The 18,066-nt window shown below is 37.6% G+C and overlaps 1 protein-coding gene across 3 annotated transcripts in view; it reads right to left on the bottom strand.

Annotated features, from left to right (window-relative positions):
• Positions 1-12,373: 12,373 nt before the first annotated feature.
• MAATS1 (MYCBP associated and testis expressed 1) overlaps positions 12,374-18,066 on the bottom strand; it is a 63,365-nt gene continuing 57,672 nt past the window's right edge. For all 3 annotated transcript variants that reach the window (XM_025376127.1, XM_025376128.1, XM_025376129.1), the window contains one exon: positions 12,374-14,165. The gene's annotated coding sequence lies outside the window, so the exon portion shown is untranslated. The remainder of the gene's footprint in view (positions 14,166-18,066) is intronic.

The raw sequence follows: 18,066 nt of genomic DNA, 5'->3' as shown, positions 1-18,066 counted from the left end.
TACACTGCAGAATATGCTATCTGTGACTTCTTGCCTTTAGTTAGTCATAAGCCTCCTGAGAGCAGAGGCCCTTATTACAGTTGGTACCAATTGCATTTGGTGGCTGCTCAGTTTGGTGTAGTAATCATTTTAAGTATGGTTTTTACTAATATGCTTTAATAGAGTTCTGCCTTTATTGAAAAGAAGAAAAAGGACCACCTTGAGAGGACCTTCCCTGCAGCTAGCTCTTGCTACTACTAAATGAAACTCATACTTACTTTTGATTTATTATTAAATAAATTAGCTCTTAAATGTGTGAAACCTCTTAAGTTTTAATTTTTAGGCTTTAAATTTGTAATGATGGCAAGTGTCATGATAAAGATAAATTATCCTTTGATAGCAAAGAGATAATTGGGTATTTAGTATATATGGAATTATCTAAAAATTATTTAGAATTATACATATATTTTCATAAATCACTATAATGTATGAGGGGGATAAAGGGATTGAGGGGAAAAGGTGCAAATCTGGAATCTGGTAACACCACAATACCTCTTCCCAGCAATATTAATATGACAGTTACTTTCTCTCAACAGCCGTTGCTGTCGAGTTTCTTTGCTCCACAATATTATATTAGAAACTCTTGAATAAAATGTAAATCAAGGGGTCATACAGGAAGCAGCCAAGAGTCAAATCATCTCTCAGAAAAATTGTGCCTATTCTATGAATAGACATCCAAACACTGATCATATTTACAGCTACTGTTTAGTCAATCAATTAGACCTGTTTTGTCTCTGTAAATGGAAACATAACACTAATTCCCAGAGTAGGTATTCAATACATTAATTCAAGTATTTAAGTGTCTTAAAATTGCTAGTTACATTTTATGTGTTTATTTTATTTTTATAAGGTACAATTTATCAGTCTTTACTTTTTTTCTTTTTTTTTTTGAGACAGGATTTTGCACTGTTGCCCAGGCTGGAGTGCAGTGGGGGCAATCATGGCTCACTGCAGCCTCAACCTTCCAAGCTGAAACGATTCTCCTGCCTCAGCCTTCTGAGTAGCTGGGCCTACAGGCATATGCCCAGCTATGTTTTTCTGGTAGAGACGGGTTTCCCTGTGTTGTCCAGGCTGGTCTTGAACTCCTGAATTCAAGCGATCTTCCCACCTTGGCCTTTTAAAGTGCTGGGATTACAGGCATGAGCCACCACACCCAGCCAACATTTTTTATTATGGTAAAAAATATATATAACATAAAATTAACCATTTAAATCATTTGAAGTGTACAATTCAGTAGCATTAATTATAATGTTTTGCAACCATCACCACTATTCATATCCAGAACCTCTTCATCATCCCAAATAGAAACTCTATCCATTAAGCAACTCCCCATTGTTACCTTCCTTGAGCCCCTGGTAACCTCTAATCTACTTTCCATCTCCATGAATTTGCATATTCCAGATATTTTATGTAATTGGTATCACATAATATTTGTCCTTTTGTGTCTGGCTTATTTCAGTCGGCATAATGTTCATTTATGTTGTAACGTGGGTCAGAACATCATTCCTATTTATGGCTGAATAATAATCTATTGTATGCATATAGCATATTTAACTTATCCATGTATCTTTTGGCTGTTGTGAATTATGCTGCCATGAACATTGGTGTATAAATATTTGTTTGAGCTTCTGCTTTAATTCTTTTGGATATGTACCTAGGAGTGTAACTGCTGGGTGTTTGAGTCCACTCAAAATCCGTATGTTGAAATCCTAACCCCCAAGGTGATGGTTTTGGAGGTGGGGCATTTGGGAGGTGATTAGGTCATGAAGGTGGAGCCCTCATGGTTGATGCCCCTTCTTCCACCTGAAGTTATAGTGAGAAGACTGTCATGTATGATGCAGGAAGGTGGCTTCACCAGTCACTGAATCTGCTGGTACTTTGACTTGGACTTCTTAGTCTCTAGAACTATGATAAATAAATTTTTGTTGTTTATTATCCAATTTATGGTATTTTGTTGTAGTAACCTGCATGGACTAAGACACTGGGTCATGTGGTAGTTCTACGTTTAACTTTTTGAGGAACTACCAAGCTTTACCACAGCAGTGGCATCGTTTTATACTCCCACCAGCAATGTACAAGGGTCTCAATTTCTTCATGTCCTCTCCAACATCCTCTCCTTGTTATTTTCCGTTAAAAAATTATATCCATTCTAGGTGTGAAGTGGCATCAGTCCTCCTGTTTTCAAGCCTCCATGGTTTCTGATGTGAAATCAACTTAATCTTATTAAGGCTCCCTTGTACAGGATGAGTTGCCTCTCTCTTGGGGTTTTCAAGATTCTCTTTGTCTTCCGACAATTTGCCTATACCGTATCTTGGTGTATCTCTTCGTGTTTATTTTGCTTGGGCTTTGTTGAGCTTCCTGGGTGTGTAGACTCATGTCTTTTATAACATTTGGGGCATTTTTGGCCATTTACATATAATTTCTGTCTCTCTCTGTCTCTCTCTCCCTTGTCCTTCTGAGACTCTCATAATGCATATGTTGGTCCACTTGATGGTGTTCCACAGGTGTCTTCATCTTTGTCCACTTTTCTTCACTCGTTTTCATTCTGCTCCTCAGAATGGATCATTTCAATTGTCCTATCTTCAAGTTTGTTAAATCATTCTTCTGCCTGCTCAAACCTGCTGTTGAACTCCTCTAGTGAAATTTCTCATTTCAGTTAATCACACTTCTCACCTTCTTAATTTCCATTTGATTCCTCTTTATAATTTCTATCTCTGTATTGATATTCTCATTTTGTTCATATATCATTTTTCTGGTTTCCTTTCTTCATTTCCATGATCTCCTTTAGTCCTTTGAATATATTTAAGACAGTTGTTTTTAAAGTCTTTGCCTAATAATTTCAATGTTTGAGCTTTCTCATGGACAGTTTTGTCAGTTTATTTTTTTTCCTTTGAATGCATTATACTTTCCTGTTTCTTTGTATGCCTTGTGATTTTTAAAAATTGAACATTCAAATATTACAGTGTTTTAACTCTGGAAGTCAGATCCTTCCAGTTCCTTAAGGTTTGCTTGTCTTGATTGCTGAAGGCTTAGCTTGTGTTCAGCCAGTGACTTTGACTCCTTGACTGCCAGGAGCTAAGTAAAACAAAACAAGTAAAACTCCCTCCTCTTCTAGTCTCTGTGGATTGGCTCTGTCTTAGGGCACTATTAACACTTTGGTAGGGCATTTAAAATTCCCCATGAGGCCGGGCATGGTGGCTCACACCTGTAATCCCAGCATTTTGGGAGGCTGAGGGAGGCGGATCACCTGAGGTCAGGAGTTTGAGACCAGCCTGGTCAACATGGCAAAATCCTGTCTCTACTAAAAATACAAAAATTAGCCAGGTATGGTGGCACCTGTAATCCCAGCTACTCAGGAGGCTGAGGCAGGAGAATCGCTTGAACCCAAGAAGCAGAGGTTGCAGTGAGCTGAGATCACATCACTGTACTCCAGCCTGGATGACAGAGCAAGACTCTGTCTGGAAAAAAAAAAAAAAAAAAAAATTCACATGAGCCTTCACTTTCTCCTTGTACTGAGCCCAGAGATCAGACAGAGATTAGGGTCTTCTTAGGTATTTTCTGAACATGTGTCCTGTCCTGGCATGCATGTTGCTTTCTAAACTCCCTAATACACACTGGCAGTTTTGAATTGCCCTAATTTCCCAAAGAAACTCTCTTCCTGGCTTTTGCTCGCAGACCTTAGGCATTCTATTGTATGTCTCAACCTTAATCTTCTGCCCCCAGGTGGCTACAGGATTTTTATTCACCTTACAATGTTTCTGAGCAATGACTGTCATTTTTCCCTCTTCAGGGGTTCTCAGTTAGGCAAAACAAGATGCATACCTCAGATCAGTTCTTCAGTTAGCTCCCAAATAGGTTAGAACAGACAAACAAACCCCAGTAATTTGCAAGTGAAGCCTGCTCTGCTCCCTCCAGAACCAGGGTTCAGGGTCCCATACTGGGAACACGGGATGCTGTCTTCAAGACTGCTGCTGAGACAAAGAGGACATGTGGCAAGGACAAGAAAAAATGCCACAAAGTTTTCGTATCATTTTCACCCCCATTTTAAAAACTGGTAAATGTCCTATCATTTTTAAGTTGCTTTTTCTTGGTTCAGCACTTTCTTAATTGCCGTAAACTTTTGACTCTTCTCCAGAGTTCTAGCAAAGTTGACTCTGACAGTTGCTTCTTGTTTTTCAGTATTTCTGTAGAGGGATGGGAGTTTGGAGCTGCCTGTTCTACAATTTTGCTGATGTCAGCAATGCTAGTGGAGAGCTTGTTTCTTCTTTATGTTTCAGTTCCCTTCTTTGTACAAGGAGATGATACAGGTATACAGCTTGTGTTGAGGCTTTCCTTTTGAGAACAGTGATCAATACAGGAACAACCTATTCCAAAAGTTCAAGACCTTTTTGTGTTAGGCTTTGTATCCACATTGGTCATAAGGATGAATGACCTTTCCCCAGAATGGGCTGCAGGCATCTGTAAGTCATTTTTAAATGACTAGTGTCTTTGGAGTCCTGTAGATAAGTAATAAAGACATTCTGCGGTTTTTTGGGTTTTTTTGTTTTGTTTTCTTCTAGACACTCGTTAAGTTTTTAACTTAATTCTGAAACCCATCTCAAATTAATTTTTGTGTTTAGTGTGTTGTAGATGTCAAGATCTATTTTTCCTTCTTTTATTTATTCTGTTGTTCCAGCACTATTTGTTGTAAAGGCTTTCTTGCCCCCATTACTAAGCTCTGGAACTTTAGTTAAAAAAAAATCAGTTAACCATACATGTATGAGATGATATCTGGATTCCCTATTCTGCAACATATGTCTATTTATCTATTCTTATGCCAATATCACACTGTCTTGATCACTAAGGCTTTATAGCAAGTCTTGAAGTAGGTAGCATGAGCCTTTCAACTTTGTCCTTTATCAAGATGGTTTTTGCCTTGCCCTGCCCTGCCCTGCCCTGCCCTGCCCTGCCTTGCCTTGCCTTCCCCCTTGCCTTCCCCCTTCCCTTCCCCCTTCCCTTCCCCCTTCCCTTCCCCCTTCCCTTCCCTTCCCTTCCTTCTTTCTTTCTTTCTTGATATGCTCTCACTCTATTACTCAGTCTGGAGTGTACTCTATTACTCACTGCAGCCTCAAATTCCTGGGCTCAAGGGATCCTCCTGCCTCAGTCTCCTGCATAGCTAGGTGTGCATTACCAGGCCTAGATAATTAAAAAAAATTTTTTTGTAGAGATGGGGTGTCACTTTGTTGCTCAGACTGGTATCAAACTGCTGACCTCAAGTGATCCTCCTGCCTCAGCCGCCACACTATCCCTACAAAAGTGCTAGGATTACAGGTGTGAGCCACTGTGCCCAGCCATTTTGGCTATTCCTGTATTCTTTGCTTTACCATATACATTTTAGAATCAACTTCGAAAAGTTATTAAAATGCCTGTTAGTATACTGATTGTGATTGCATTGAATCGGCAGATCGATATGGGGAGAAATGACTACAAAACAACATTGAATGTTCCAGTATGTGAACATGGCTAACTCTCTATTTAGGTCATTTATTTTTCTCAGCAATGTTTTGTAGTTTTTAGTGCAGAGGCCTTCCACGTCTTTTGTTAAGTTTATTCTTAAGTGTTTTATGTTTTTTGGATATTAAGTCAATTAAAAAAAAAAAAAAAACCTCTGTTCTAATTGTTTGCTGCTAGTATATAGAATATATATATATGTGTGTGTGTATATATATATTTATATTGATGAGATATAACTGTTACTTTATTAAAAAGTTCTATTAGTTATTCCTTAGTATTAGTGAAGATATTCAATGTAAATAATTATGTTTTCTGCAAAGAAACACAGTTTTCTTCTTTTCTGATCTTTATACTTTTTTCTTTCCTTATTGCACCAGTTAGAACGATTAATACAATATTAAATAGCAGTGTGGTGGGGGTAGATATCCTTGTGGGGGACATTGAATATTTCACCATTAGTTATGATGCTAGCTGTCTTCTTTATAGATGCTTTTGTCAGGTTGAGGAAGTTCCTTTTTATACTAGTTTTTTGAGAATTTCTAAATATGAATGAGTGTAGAATTTTGTTAATTTTTCAGTTGAGATAATATGTCTTTTTATCTTTTTTTTATTAATATGATGAATTACATTGATATTTCTAATGCTGTATTAACCTTGCATCTTTGGAATAAACATGCTCTGTACTGAATAATACTCTCTCTTTTTTTTGGAATTCTGGATTTGTTTTGGTCATATTTCATTAATGGCTTTTGCATTCATAATCGTTGAAAGTGGCTATGCTCACCACCATACCACCAACGCTGCAATTAAAATCATGATATAGACCTGTAACCTTATTTTCTTACCTCTGTCAGATGATATGATTATACTGGACTCTTAAAATGTGATGCAAAGTGTTTCCTCTATGTTTTCTGAAAGAGTTTGTATAAGATTGACATGATCTCTTCCTTAAATGTTTGATGGAATTCATCACTGAAACCATCTGGGCCTGGATATTTCTTTAGGGGAATGTTTTTGATAATGAATTCAATTTACTTAATAGACACAAGGATATATAGATTTTCTATTTATCATTGTATATCTTTTGGTAAATTCTGCTTCAAGGACTTTTTTCCATTTCATCTAAGCTATCACATTTATTGTCATAAAGTTTTCAAATTATTCCTTTATTATCCTTTTAATGCCTGTAAGATCTATAGTGACATTCCCTCTTCCACTACAGTGATACCCTTTCTTGTTTGTGATGTTGAATATTTGTGATTTCTCTTTTTTTAACCAGTCTCTTCAAATAATAAAATTTTGTTCTTGTCGATTTTCTGTATCATTTTAAGCTTTCTGTTTCATTAATTTCTGCTCTTCTGTATCTTGAAACATCTATCCTACTACTTACTTTGGTTTTACTTTGCCTTTCTTTCTGTATTTTCCTTAAGTCGGAACTTAGATAACTGGTTTTAAGCCTCTTTTCTAACATAAGTACATATAGCTACCATTTCTCTGTAAGCACTGCTTTGGTTACATCCTATAAATCTTGAATTTGTATTTTCTCAATCATTCACATCAAAGTATTTTCTAATTTCCTTTGTTATTTCTTCTTTGATCCAAAGGTTATTTAGAGATATATTGTTTAACTTCCAAATGTTTGGGATTTTCTAAAAATATGTATTTGTTCCTGATTTCTAAGTTGGTTGTTTCTGTGGTCAGATAACATAAGATTTCCATTTTTTGAAACATATAAAGATGTTTTGTGGCTCAAAATATGGCTTATCTTGGTAAATGTTCCAAGTATACTTGAAAACAATATGTATTCTGCAGTGGTTGGGTATAGTGTTCTGATTAGTATTTAGTAAATGTATACAGTTTTTAAAGTCTTCTAAACTTCACTGATTTCTTATCTAATTGTTCTATACTATTGAGAAGAAGGTGTGAAGTCTTCAACTTTGGAGATTTGTTTACTTCTTTATTTGTTAGTTTTGCTTTGTGAATTTTGAAGCTCAGTTATTAGGGGCATAAATAGATACGACTATTTAGTTTTCATTTTTTATCATTATGAGATATCCTACTTTGTCTCTGGTAATACTTCCTGCTTTGATTTTTTTTTTTTTTTTGCCAGCTGTAGTAACAGAACCACTCTAGTTTTCCTATGCTAAATTTTTCCTATTATATCATTTTCCATCCATTTACTTTCATTATTACTGTTTTTATATTGAAAAGTGTCTCTTGTAAATCATATACTTGGTTTTGCTTTTTTTTCAAAACAATTTTGAGAAAAAAAACAAAACCATTTTGACATCTGTGCCTTTTATCTGGAGTGTTTAATACACTAATATTTAATGTATGCTAAAGTTGAGGTGTACCATTTTGTGATTTATTTTCTATTTGTCCCAACTTGATTTTAGTGTTATGTTTCTCCTTTTTTTCCTTTTTCTGGGTTAGTTTTTTGTATTCTCAGTCAGCCAGGGGTATGTGGAAAACTTGTCTCAACTCTTCCAGGATCTCCCCATTAGCACTCTGGTTGGTTTGCTGCTCACCCCAACTGAGATTGCATCCTTGGGCTAACAAAGCTGTGGCCTTTCCCTATTCATTTCTAACTGAGTTTGCTACTTTTAGTATGCAAAGTCGTAAGGTTTCATGCCACTTCTCTACCCTAAATTTTATAATTTTAAAATTTTTAAGTATTTCTCCTCTGGCAGCAGAACCACTGGGTTTTTGGCCAACTCTGAATTAGAAAACTACAATTCTTGCTGATTGATTGAGCTTGATGGGAGCTGGGGAGAAAGAATTAGCCTTCTGCTGTTTCTCCTTGAATCTCTAGGAGCTTTTCAACTTGCTGCCCATCTCTGGCAGGTTTCTAGTTTCCTGGGTGCTTTTGTCAATTTTGTCCAGTTGTATGATTTTTTTTAGTGGAGGAGTATTGGTGACCTCTTCATTCTGACATAATGAAAGTTGATTTTATAGATATGTTTTAATAAAATATCTTTAATTTTTATTAAAAATAAAAGAAACAGTGAAAAGAACATTTTTGCTTCTCTGAAACTTCTGTTGGAGGTTTCTTAAGTTGTCAAATGTCATTTGTACAAGGATAAATGGGATAAATTCCTTTTAGGATGTCATACACAAGGCCTCTCCCTTCCTTTATGACTTACTTGGTTCCTTGATAACATTCACAAGTTGAATCACAAAAAGTTAAACATTTATAAGGAATGAATGTTATAAATTAGAATTTTGTCCTTGAAACTCATTTCGTACTGTAATATGCCGAGACATAATAAACGTTCTCTAAAACCACACAAATGTTTGTTTTTACAAACATTAAGTATGTAGAATTTCATTCAATAAATACCTACTGAGGGATTGATACGTGCCAGAGACTGGACTAAGCACTACAGATGCAAACAAATGAATTCACTAGGTACAGCTGCTGCCCTGCCCTCACACGCCAGTGAGAGAGACGATTACGCAGGAAATTACTATCAAGTGTGTTACTGAGGAAGTACAGAGTGTTATGACTATGTCCAGTATCAGTGTTTTCTCACATATTTTTTTTTCTTGCCTTTGAAATTCTTTACGCTTTACAAAGAAAATATCATTAGAACCTGGACTGAAGACATGTCTTCTGTAGTAAGTATGAATGGTAAATGCTTGGAGAGGGACAATTTCCTTAGGAAACATGTCATCTATTCTCAACTTGGAATGTACATTAAATCACTTGAGAAACTTTAAAAAAAAATCCCCTTTGCTTGGGCTCCACTTCTAAAGATTCTATCTTACTTGGCCTGAGGTGAAACTCAAGGAACTTTTTTTTTTTTTTTTTTAAAGTACTCAGGTGGTTTTAGCATGCAGCCACAGCCAAGAACCACTGTAGTCCTCCCTTCCAGTTTCCTCAACATTTGACACCTATCATAAAAGATGCCTCCTTCAATGATTGTAGCTAAGTTTTCTGGGAAGTTCTTCTGTGCAATACTTATGGCTTCCTTCTACTGCACTGATATCTGGTAGGGAGGGAGCCCTTATTCTCAACACCTCAAGTTTCTACAGAACATGAGGTACTCATTCCTATCCCTTTCTTGCTGGAGGGGTTAGGGGAGGGGCAGATGATAGCACATCCATATTCTCTCTGTCTCTTATTCTTCCCCAAATGTGATGAAGAAACTCATCTGATGGGTTAGACACTGATATCCACTGCGCCACTATCTATACAGTGGTAGGTGTGGTCATTTTCCTTATAAGCGGGAAACATGCTCCACCTATTTCTCTTTTGTCCTTTATCCCTTTGGGATAGTAAAATTAGCTACTTGGTGCTTATTGAGTGTTTACCGTGTGTTGCGTGCTGCTCTAAGCTTTTTATGTAAATTAATACATTATATCCCAACATCAACCTCATGATGTACATTCTATGGTTATACCATTTTACACATGAGGAAGCTAAGGCTTAGTGGGATTAAATAACCTGTCCGACACACTGAACTTGGACTGTGATTTCAACCCAGACAGTCTGGGTCCAGAGCCTGCTCCCTTAACTTCCATGCTACACCCTCATGCTGCAGCCTCGGCTGCACCCTCCGTGGAGCTGGTGGGAGCTGGGGACAAGCGCGAGCCCTGCCCTTCTGAGTTGGGATGGGAACTCCCCCGGTGCCACTGTAGCCACCCAAACCATGGCTGTAGAACCTGGCCTCCCACTCCACAGAGCAGGCAGGAGCCTTGCCCTCTCAGTAGGGCTGCAGCCACCCAACCGTGGCTGCAGATGTGAGCTTCCCTTTGCTCTTGGGGGACTGGGAGCAGGCAGGAGCAGCAGGACTCAGGCATCCCTGCACTCTTGGAGGCCCTGGAATGCCCCTCTGCTCTTGCAGGCTTGGAAGTGCCTGCTCCTGCTACCTGGCTTCTCCCCACTCCTGGTGCATGCTCTGATTGTGGAGCAAGGTTGGGGCTGAGCTGGGGCACTGTCGCAGGCCAGCGGGGTGGGCGCACGCTCAAGGCAGTGCTGACATGCCAGCCCCCTGCTACCTTGGCCCCCTCCTGTCTTTGGGCACTGAAGAGCACAGGAGGGAAGCTGAGGGGGTGCTGAGGGCAGTTCAGCGCTGGCCTGCAGGCATCCCTTGGCAGTAAGAGCCTGGGTGCCATGAATGACAAGGGAGGCAGACAGCTCCTGGGCAGAAGGGGGCAGGGCCTCAGTGAAGTCCCACCTTCATGCCGAGAAGTCCTGAAGCCTGGGGGCCAGGCTGCCAGTACTGCTGCCTGGAGGGGGAGTTTATATCGCTTTTTTCCTGGGCCTGCCCATGGCTGCGCATGGACCAATCAGCATGCACTTCCCCTCTCTGAAGCTAAAAAAACCATGGACTCAGCCAGAGCAGAGGAGATGTCTGAATGACCAGCTGCAGAGAGGCACTACCTTCTCTGCTGAGAGCTGAATACTCATCGTGATGACCTGCCTGCAGAGAGGAGCCATCCACTCCATTGCCTCCTTTTTGCTGAGAGCTGAACACTCAATGGGATGACCTACCTACAAAGAGGAGCTACCTACTGTGGGTCTCCTCTGAGCTGTACTAACACTCAACAAAACTGCTCTTCATCTTGCTCACCCTCTACTTGTCTGCATACCTCATTCTTCCCGGACACAGGACAAGAACTCAGGCAAAGGCTCCACTGTCCACAGAGGTTTCTGGCCAGAAAAGCAACACCCCCAAAATCCCATAACACTACTATATTGCTAGGGTTCTAGCTGGCTTTTGTTCCACAATTGGTAAGCACAGTTGAAGGCCATTCACTGTTACTCAGGGGCTTGCTGGCATTCTCCACTCCCCCAGTAACCGAGTCTATAGTCCTCTGTGCAGTTTGTTGCATAAAATCACTCCAAGTGTTTGTAAATACAACTCTACCCTCAGGTGGGTACCAGTGGCCTAGAACTGAGTAGGGGGATGGGAGTTAGCAGTGGAAGCTCCTCCTGAACTAACACTCAGGCTCTAACATAATTTGTCTGGGAGTTCTGTACTTCAGGAACTTAGAATTCCCAACAATTTTGTGCTAACAGTTTCTCATCCTAAAGAGATCCTTTACCCACACTGCATACTTTCCTTTTGGATTTTACCTTGCCTCCAGCTAAAGCACTGCCTCTCTTTACAATGATTCACTATATCTGATTATGCATCCGTGCAAAAAGTTTTCTGTCTCAGACAGTTCGTTGTGATTGTGCATTGCTATTGATCATACTAGTCTGGCCCCAATTCACTACATGGCTCCAGTCACTATGACCACATGGCTTTAAGTGTGTGTTTTTATTATCACTATAGGTGTTTTATTTTCAAAAGCAAAAATTAGAAAAGTTGGAGCTTTTTAACTCAAGCCATTATAAGTAAAAGATTGCCAGTACCAGGAAAAAGTTTTCTTCTCCTGGTAAACTTCAATTAGTCAATGAGAATTGTATAAAAACTTGTATTTTCCTTGACATTCTAAACACAAAACATAGTTTTAGAAGTCTACATAAGGACAAAGATTTTTATTTTATTTTATTTATTTATTTATTTATTTTTTTTGAGACAGAGTCTTGCTCTGTCGCCCAGGCTGGAGTGCAGTGGCCGGACCTCAGCTCACTGCAAGCTCCGCCTCCCGAGTTCCCGCCATTCTCCTGCCTCAGCCTCCCGAGTAGCTGGGACTACAGGCGCCCACCTCTGCTCCCGGCTAGTTTTTTGTATTTTTTAGTAGAGACGGGGTTTCACCGTGTTAGCCAGGATGGTCTCGATCTCCTGACCTCGTGATCCACCCGTCTCGGCCTCCCAAAGTGCTGGGATTACAGGCTTGAGCCACCGCGCCCGGCCAAGGACAAAGATTTTTAAAGAAAATATCATACTTTAAGTTTCATTACGTATGTCCTTTATCAGAAGCTATTTTAAATCCTTTTTCAAACATGAATTGATTTTAATTAAAATAAAATTTTACTGGAACACAGTCATGCTCATTCATTTCTGCGTCACCTAGTGCTGCTCTTACCCTACAACAGCAGAGTTGAGTACACAGTTATGATGGAGACCATCTGACCCGCAAACACTAATATAGTTACCATTTGGCCCTTTACAGAAAGTCTGCTGTTCCCAGCTGTATAGCATTCGCCTCCTGCCTTCTATCCCATCAGCCCAACCTAACTCACTTCTCTTTTTGTGTTCCTGATGTTTTATTTCAAAAGCAAATGATATAACTTTACCTAGTTCAGGTTAGCATTTTTTAAAGAACAAAACAAAATTTAGTTGCTTCCTTATTGGTGCAGTGTTTTTTTGTCAGTGATCCTCAAGGGAAAAAAAGGTGCCCCAATCCTAGTTTTGCTAGGGCAAGGTGAACCCTTTCAAGTTTGTATACTTAGTTTAAAAAAAAAACTCAGAAAATTAATTATTAAACTCTGATTATTGTTTCTATCTTATTTGTTCTGGTTTCTTCTTCAAGAACTCCGATTGCTGTGGGATAGGTTACCTACAGCTAACTGCTGTCATTTTAATCACTTTGCCCATTCCTTCCCATCTCATATTGGAGCACTTAATAAATGTGTCGCCAACATTACCAATTTTATTCTCTGCTGTGATGTTTCTGCCCTTTTCACTGCATCCAAATGAATGTGTAAATTTTGTTGCTGGATTTTAAATCTTTTTACATTTTTCCCATCTTAGCCCATTTTCTTTCCTTTTCAGCCCACATCTGTCTATTTTTTGACCTTGTCTGTTCTTATTATTCCCTACTTCAGTTTCTGAAAAGACCCTTTCTTTTTGACTCCTATTAAAAACACCCACCAAATGTTTCTGAAATTTTACTTGTTTCTTACAGTAAGATATTTTCTAACATAAGCTTTTATTGTTTTCAGAGTAGCACACACTTTCCTCTATAAATTCTTTACTTGAGTTCCATGTTGATGTTTTTGCTCATTTACTGTTTTTTCCTATTTGCCAGCCTTTGAGGAAGAATCCTCATGGAATCCTGATGCTTGTCAATACACAGGATGGGCAGATTGCCTTTCAACAGCACCATCTCTATGGCTGTTGCATGAACATACTTCTTAGATCTAAAGCTCAGAAGTGGGTTGATGTGCCACTGTAGAAGTAGACCAAAGCATAGTTTTCTGTTCCAATGAAGATGGACACTTGGGTTTCCAGTTTGGGACTATTGTGAATACCACTACTATAAATATTTTTGTCATGCCTGTTGGTGCGCATACTCATGCATTTCTGTTGAATATATATCTGGGAGATAAAATCCTGAGTCATGGAATATGCACATTTTCAGCCTTAGTAGATAATGCCAATGTCCTGCGAATAGTGAACCAAAACTACTTGGAAAAATATTCCACAACATTTCCTTTTGTTTGATTCAACAAACCAGCACATCCTCATAGTTAACAAAATATTGAAATGAGACATAAGAAAATGTTCTTTTTAAGTAGGGCGTCTAGAAGACACTGAAGAGAATGAAGATTTTTCATTTGATTATTATTACTGAAAACCATTTTAAATTATTGGGTGTTTAAGGAAAACAAGTCTCCTTTCTCACGAAACACACATTGGCAAGTTTATGAGCAGTGCACACTTTGGGAGAAGTGCAGACCATTGGAATTCTTTATGATGATTCGCACTGCTTCTTTTTATTTTTTTAATCACAATCTGTAAAAAAGAGCCAAACAAATGTTTATGATTATGTCATCTTTTAGAAACATTCATTATCAGATCAATACATGCAAAAAATTACTGTGATACAGTGTGTCTGAGCCCTAGCTTTGAACTCCGACAGCCCCACACATACCCCAGCTCTGCCATTTATAAGCCTTAGGGATCCAGATGTTTCTTACTTCGCAGTGTGTCAGTTTCCAAATTCTAGCACTTAAAAAAATATGTACATTAACTGGGTTGTAATTGAAAATAATATACATACATCATAAAAAAAATAAAAATACAAAAGAATGTCAACATGAGGAAGGTAAATCTCTTTTCCCCAAGTGTGAACTCCAGTCCCCAGTTTCCATGCCTGGCAACAGCTACCTACCAATTTCTTATTGACCTTTCCAGAAATATTCTCTGTATATTGCAGGCATAATGTATATACATATATATATTTGTTTGTATACATACATATGTATTTCTAACTTTTAAAAAACCAGGTATGCCTTTATTTCATTACTTGTCCAAATATTACTGGACCATAAACAGAAGAGTCAGACATGTACTATAATAACTAAGTTTATCATCTTTGGTTCTTGCCATCTTTCAATTACATAAAACCCATAGCTGCTTACCCATTTTTCAATGTTATCATCTCAAAGACATGTTTGTGAAAGTAGGTGGGTAGAATAAATTTTATCTAACAGTATGTTAGCCTAATTTACAACTTTATATATTTTCATATGATATGAAGCTTCAATTCATCCTCTTGACCTGGGTCTTGCAAATACCAGGAGCAGGCCTGCTTATGAATGTCCTGAAGAGCAGTTATCCATGGAACATTTGTTTGGGAAAAGTTAATATGTAGACATTGGAGGACATAAGTACTGTTTCTGATTCTCTTTCCATTTTACTTTGACTTACTGCCAACATCCTTTACTATTTCATTTATTTACTTTTAACTGACAAAGAAAGATTATATATATTTGTCAGGTACAGCATGATGGTTTGAAATACGTACACATTGTAGAATGGCTCAGTCGAGCTAATTAACATAGGTACTACTTCATATACTTTTCATTTTTGGGGGAAAGAGTGCTTAAAATCTCTCTTTGCTATTTTCAAAATATAATATATTGTTATTAAATATAGTCACCATGGTTGTACAATGCATCCTTTGAACTTATTCTTCCTAATGGAAATTTATATCCTTTGATCAACATCTCCCTACCACACTAGCTTCTGGCAACCAACATTCTACCCTTTACTTCTATGAGTTCAACTTTTTTCTATTCTACATGTAAGTGATAGCATATGTGTATGTGTGTGGATGCATTATGCCTGGTTCATGGCATTATGCTGGTATTTCTGTGCCTGGCTTATTTCACTTAGCATAATGCCCTCCAGGTTCAGACATGTTGCTGCAAATGACAGGATTTCCTTCTTTTTTCTTTAAGGCTGAATAGTATTCAATTGTGTGTATACCATCATCTGTTGATGGACACTTAGGTTGATTTCAAATCTTGGCTATTGTGATTAATGCTGCAGTGAACATAGGAGTGTAGATATCTCTTTCACACACTGATTTCATTTCCTTTGGATATATACCCAGTTGTGGAATTGCTGGATCATATGGTAGTTCTATTTTTTATTTTTTGAGGACCTCCATAATGTTTTCCACAATGGCTGTACTAATTTACATTCCCACCAACAATGTGCAAGGGTTCTCCTTTCTTCACATCCTCCTCAACACTTATTTTTTGTCTTTTTGATAATAGCCATTCTAACAGTATGAGGTGATATCACATTGTGGTTTTCGTTTGCATTTCTTGAATGATTATAACGTTGGACATTTTTTTCATGTATCTGTTGGCCATTCATATGTGTCTTCTTTTGAGAAATGTATATTCAGTCCTTTGCCCGTTTTTTAATTGGGTTATTTACTTTCTTGCTATTGAGTGGTTTGAGTTCCTCACATATTTTGAATATTAACCTCTTACCAGATGTACAGTTTGCAAATATTTTCTCCCATTTAGCAGGATGTCTCTTCACTCTGTTTATTGTTTTTTGTTTTGCTAAAACTTTTTAGTTTGATGTAATCCTTTTTTCTATTTTCACTTTTGTTGCCTGTACTTTTGAGTCATATCCAAAAGATCATCATCCAGACCAATGTTAGACGAGTTTTTCCCTTATGTTTTCTTCTCGCAGTTTTGCAGTATGAGGACTTATGTTTAAGTGTTTAATCCATTTTGAGTTGGGTTTTGAATATGGTGTGGAGAAAAGGTTCCAATTTCATTCTTCTGTATGTAGATACCCAGTTTTTTCAGCATCATTTATTGAAAAGACTGTCCTTTTCCCATTGTGTGTTCTTGGCACCTTTGTCAAAAATCAATTAACCACAAATCCGTGGGCATATTTCTGGGCTATTATGTTCCATTGGTCTTTGTGTGTAGTACCATGCTGTTTTGATTAGCATAGCTTTGCAGTAGATTTTTAAGTCCGTTAGTGTGATGGCTTTGTTCTTTTTGCTTCAAGATTATTTTAGCTACTTGGGGTCTTTTATGGTTCCATATGAATTTTAGGATTGCCTTTTCTATTTCTGTGAAAAATGTCATTGGAATTTTAATAGAGATTGCAGTGAATCTGTAGATTGCATTGAATCTGTAGATTGCATTAAGTAGCATGGATATTTAAACAATATTAATTCTTTCAATCCATGAACACGGGATATCCTTTCATTTCATTGTGTCTTCTTCAATTTCTTTCATCAATGTTTGATAGTTTTCAATGTACAGGTCTCCTTGATCCAATTTACTCCAAAGTATTTTATTTTTTCCTTGTAGCTATTATAAATGGGATTGTTTTCTTGATTTCTTTTTTGTATAGCTTGTTGTTAATGTATAGAAATGCTACTGATTTTTGTATGTTGATTTTGTACCTGTAACCTAATTCCTTTATCATTTCTATTAGTTTTTTTTGTTGGAGTCATTAGGGTTTTCTATATATAAGACCATGTCACCTGCAAAGAAACACAATTTAACTTCTTCCTTTCCAATGCGGGTGCCTTTTATTTCTTTCTCTTGCCCAACTGTGCTGGCTGAAATTTCCAGTACTATGTTGAATAGAAGTAGCAAGAGTGGAGCATCCTTGTCTATTTCTGATCTTAGAGGAAAAGGCTTCAACTTTTTACTGTTGAGAATGATGTTAGTTGTGGATTTGTCATATATGGATTTTACTATGTTGAGGTACATTTGTTCTATAACAACTCTGTTAAGAGTTTTTTTTTTTTTGTCATGAAAGAGTATTGAATTTGTCAAATTTTTTTCTGAATCTATTCATATGATCATGTGATTTTTGTCCTTCATTCTGTTAATATGGTATATCACATTTATAGATTTGTGTATGTTGAGCCATTCTTTCATCTCTAGGATAAATCCCACTTGATCATGGTGAAAGATCCTTTTAATTTGTTGAATTTAGTTTGTTACTTTTTTTTTGAGAATTTTTGCATGTATGTTAATCAGGGATATTGGCCTATAATTTTTCTTTCTCGTAGTATCCTTGTCTAGTTTTGAAATAAAAGTAATGCTAACCTTATAAAATGAGTTTGGAAGTATTCCTTCCTTTTCAGTTTTTTTTGGAAGACATTGCAATTTAAATGTTTGGTAGGATTCAGCAGTGAAGCCCTTGGGTCCTGCCTGGGATTTTCTTTGATGAGGTTCTTTTCATTACTGATTCAATGCCCTTATTTGTTATTGGTCTATCCTGATTTTCTATTTTCTTCATGGTTCAGTCTTGATAGGTTGCATGTGTCTAGACATTTATCCATTTCTTCTAGATTGTCCAAATTGTTGGTATATAGTTGTTTATAGTAGTCTTTTATCTTTTGCATTTCTGTGGTATCAGT

The sequence above is a fragment of the Theropithecus gelada genome, chromosome 2 (assembly GCF_003255815.1).
Source record: "Theropithecus gelada isolate Dixy chromosome 2, Tgel_1.0, whole genome shotgun sequence".
Taxonomy (NCBI): domain Eukaryota; kingdom Metazoa; phylum Chordata; class Mammalia; order Primates; family Cercopithecidae; genus Theropithecus; species Theropithecus gelada.
The sequence above is the reverse complement of the archived record's forward strand: the minus strand, read 5'-3'. Positions and strand labels throughout refer to the sequence as shown.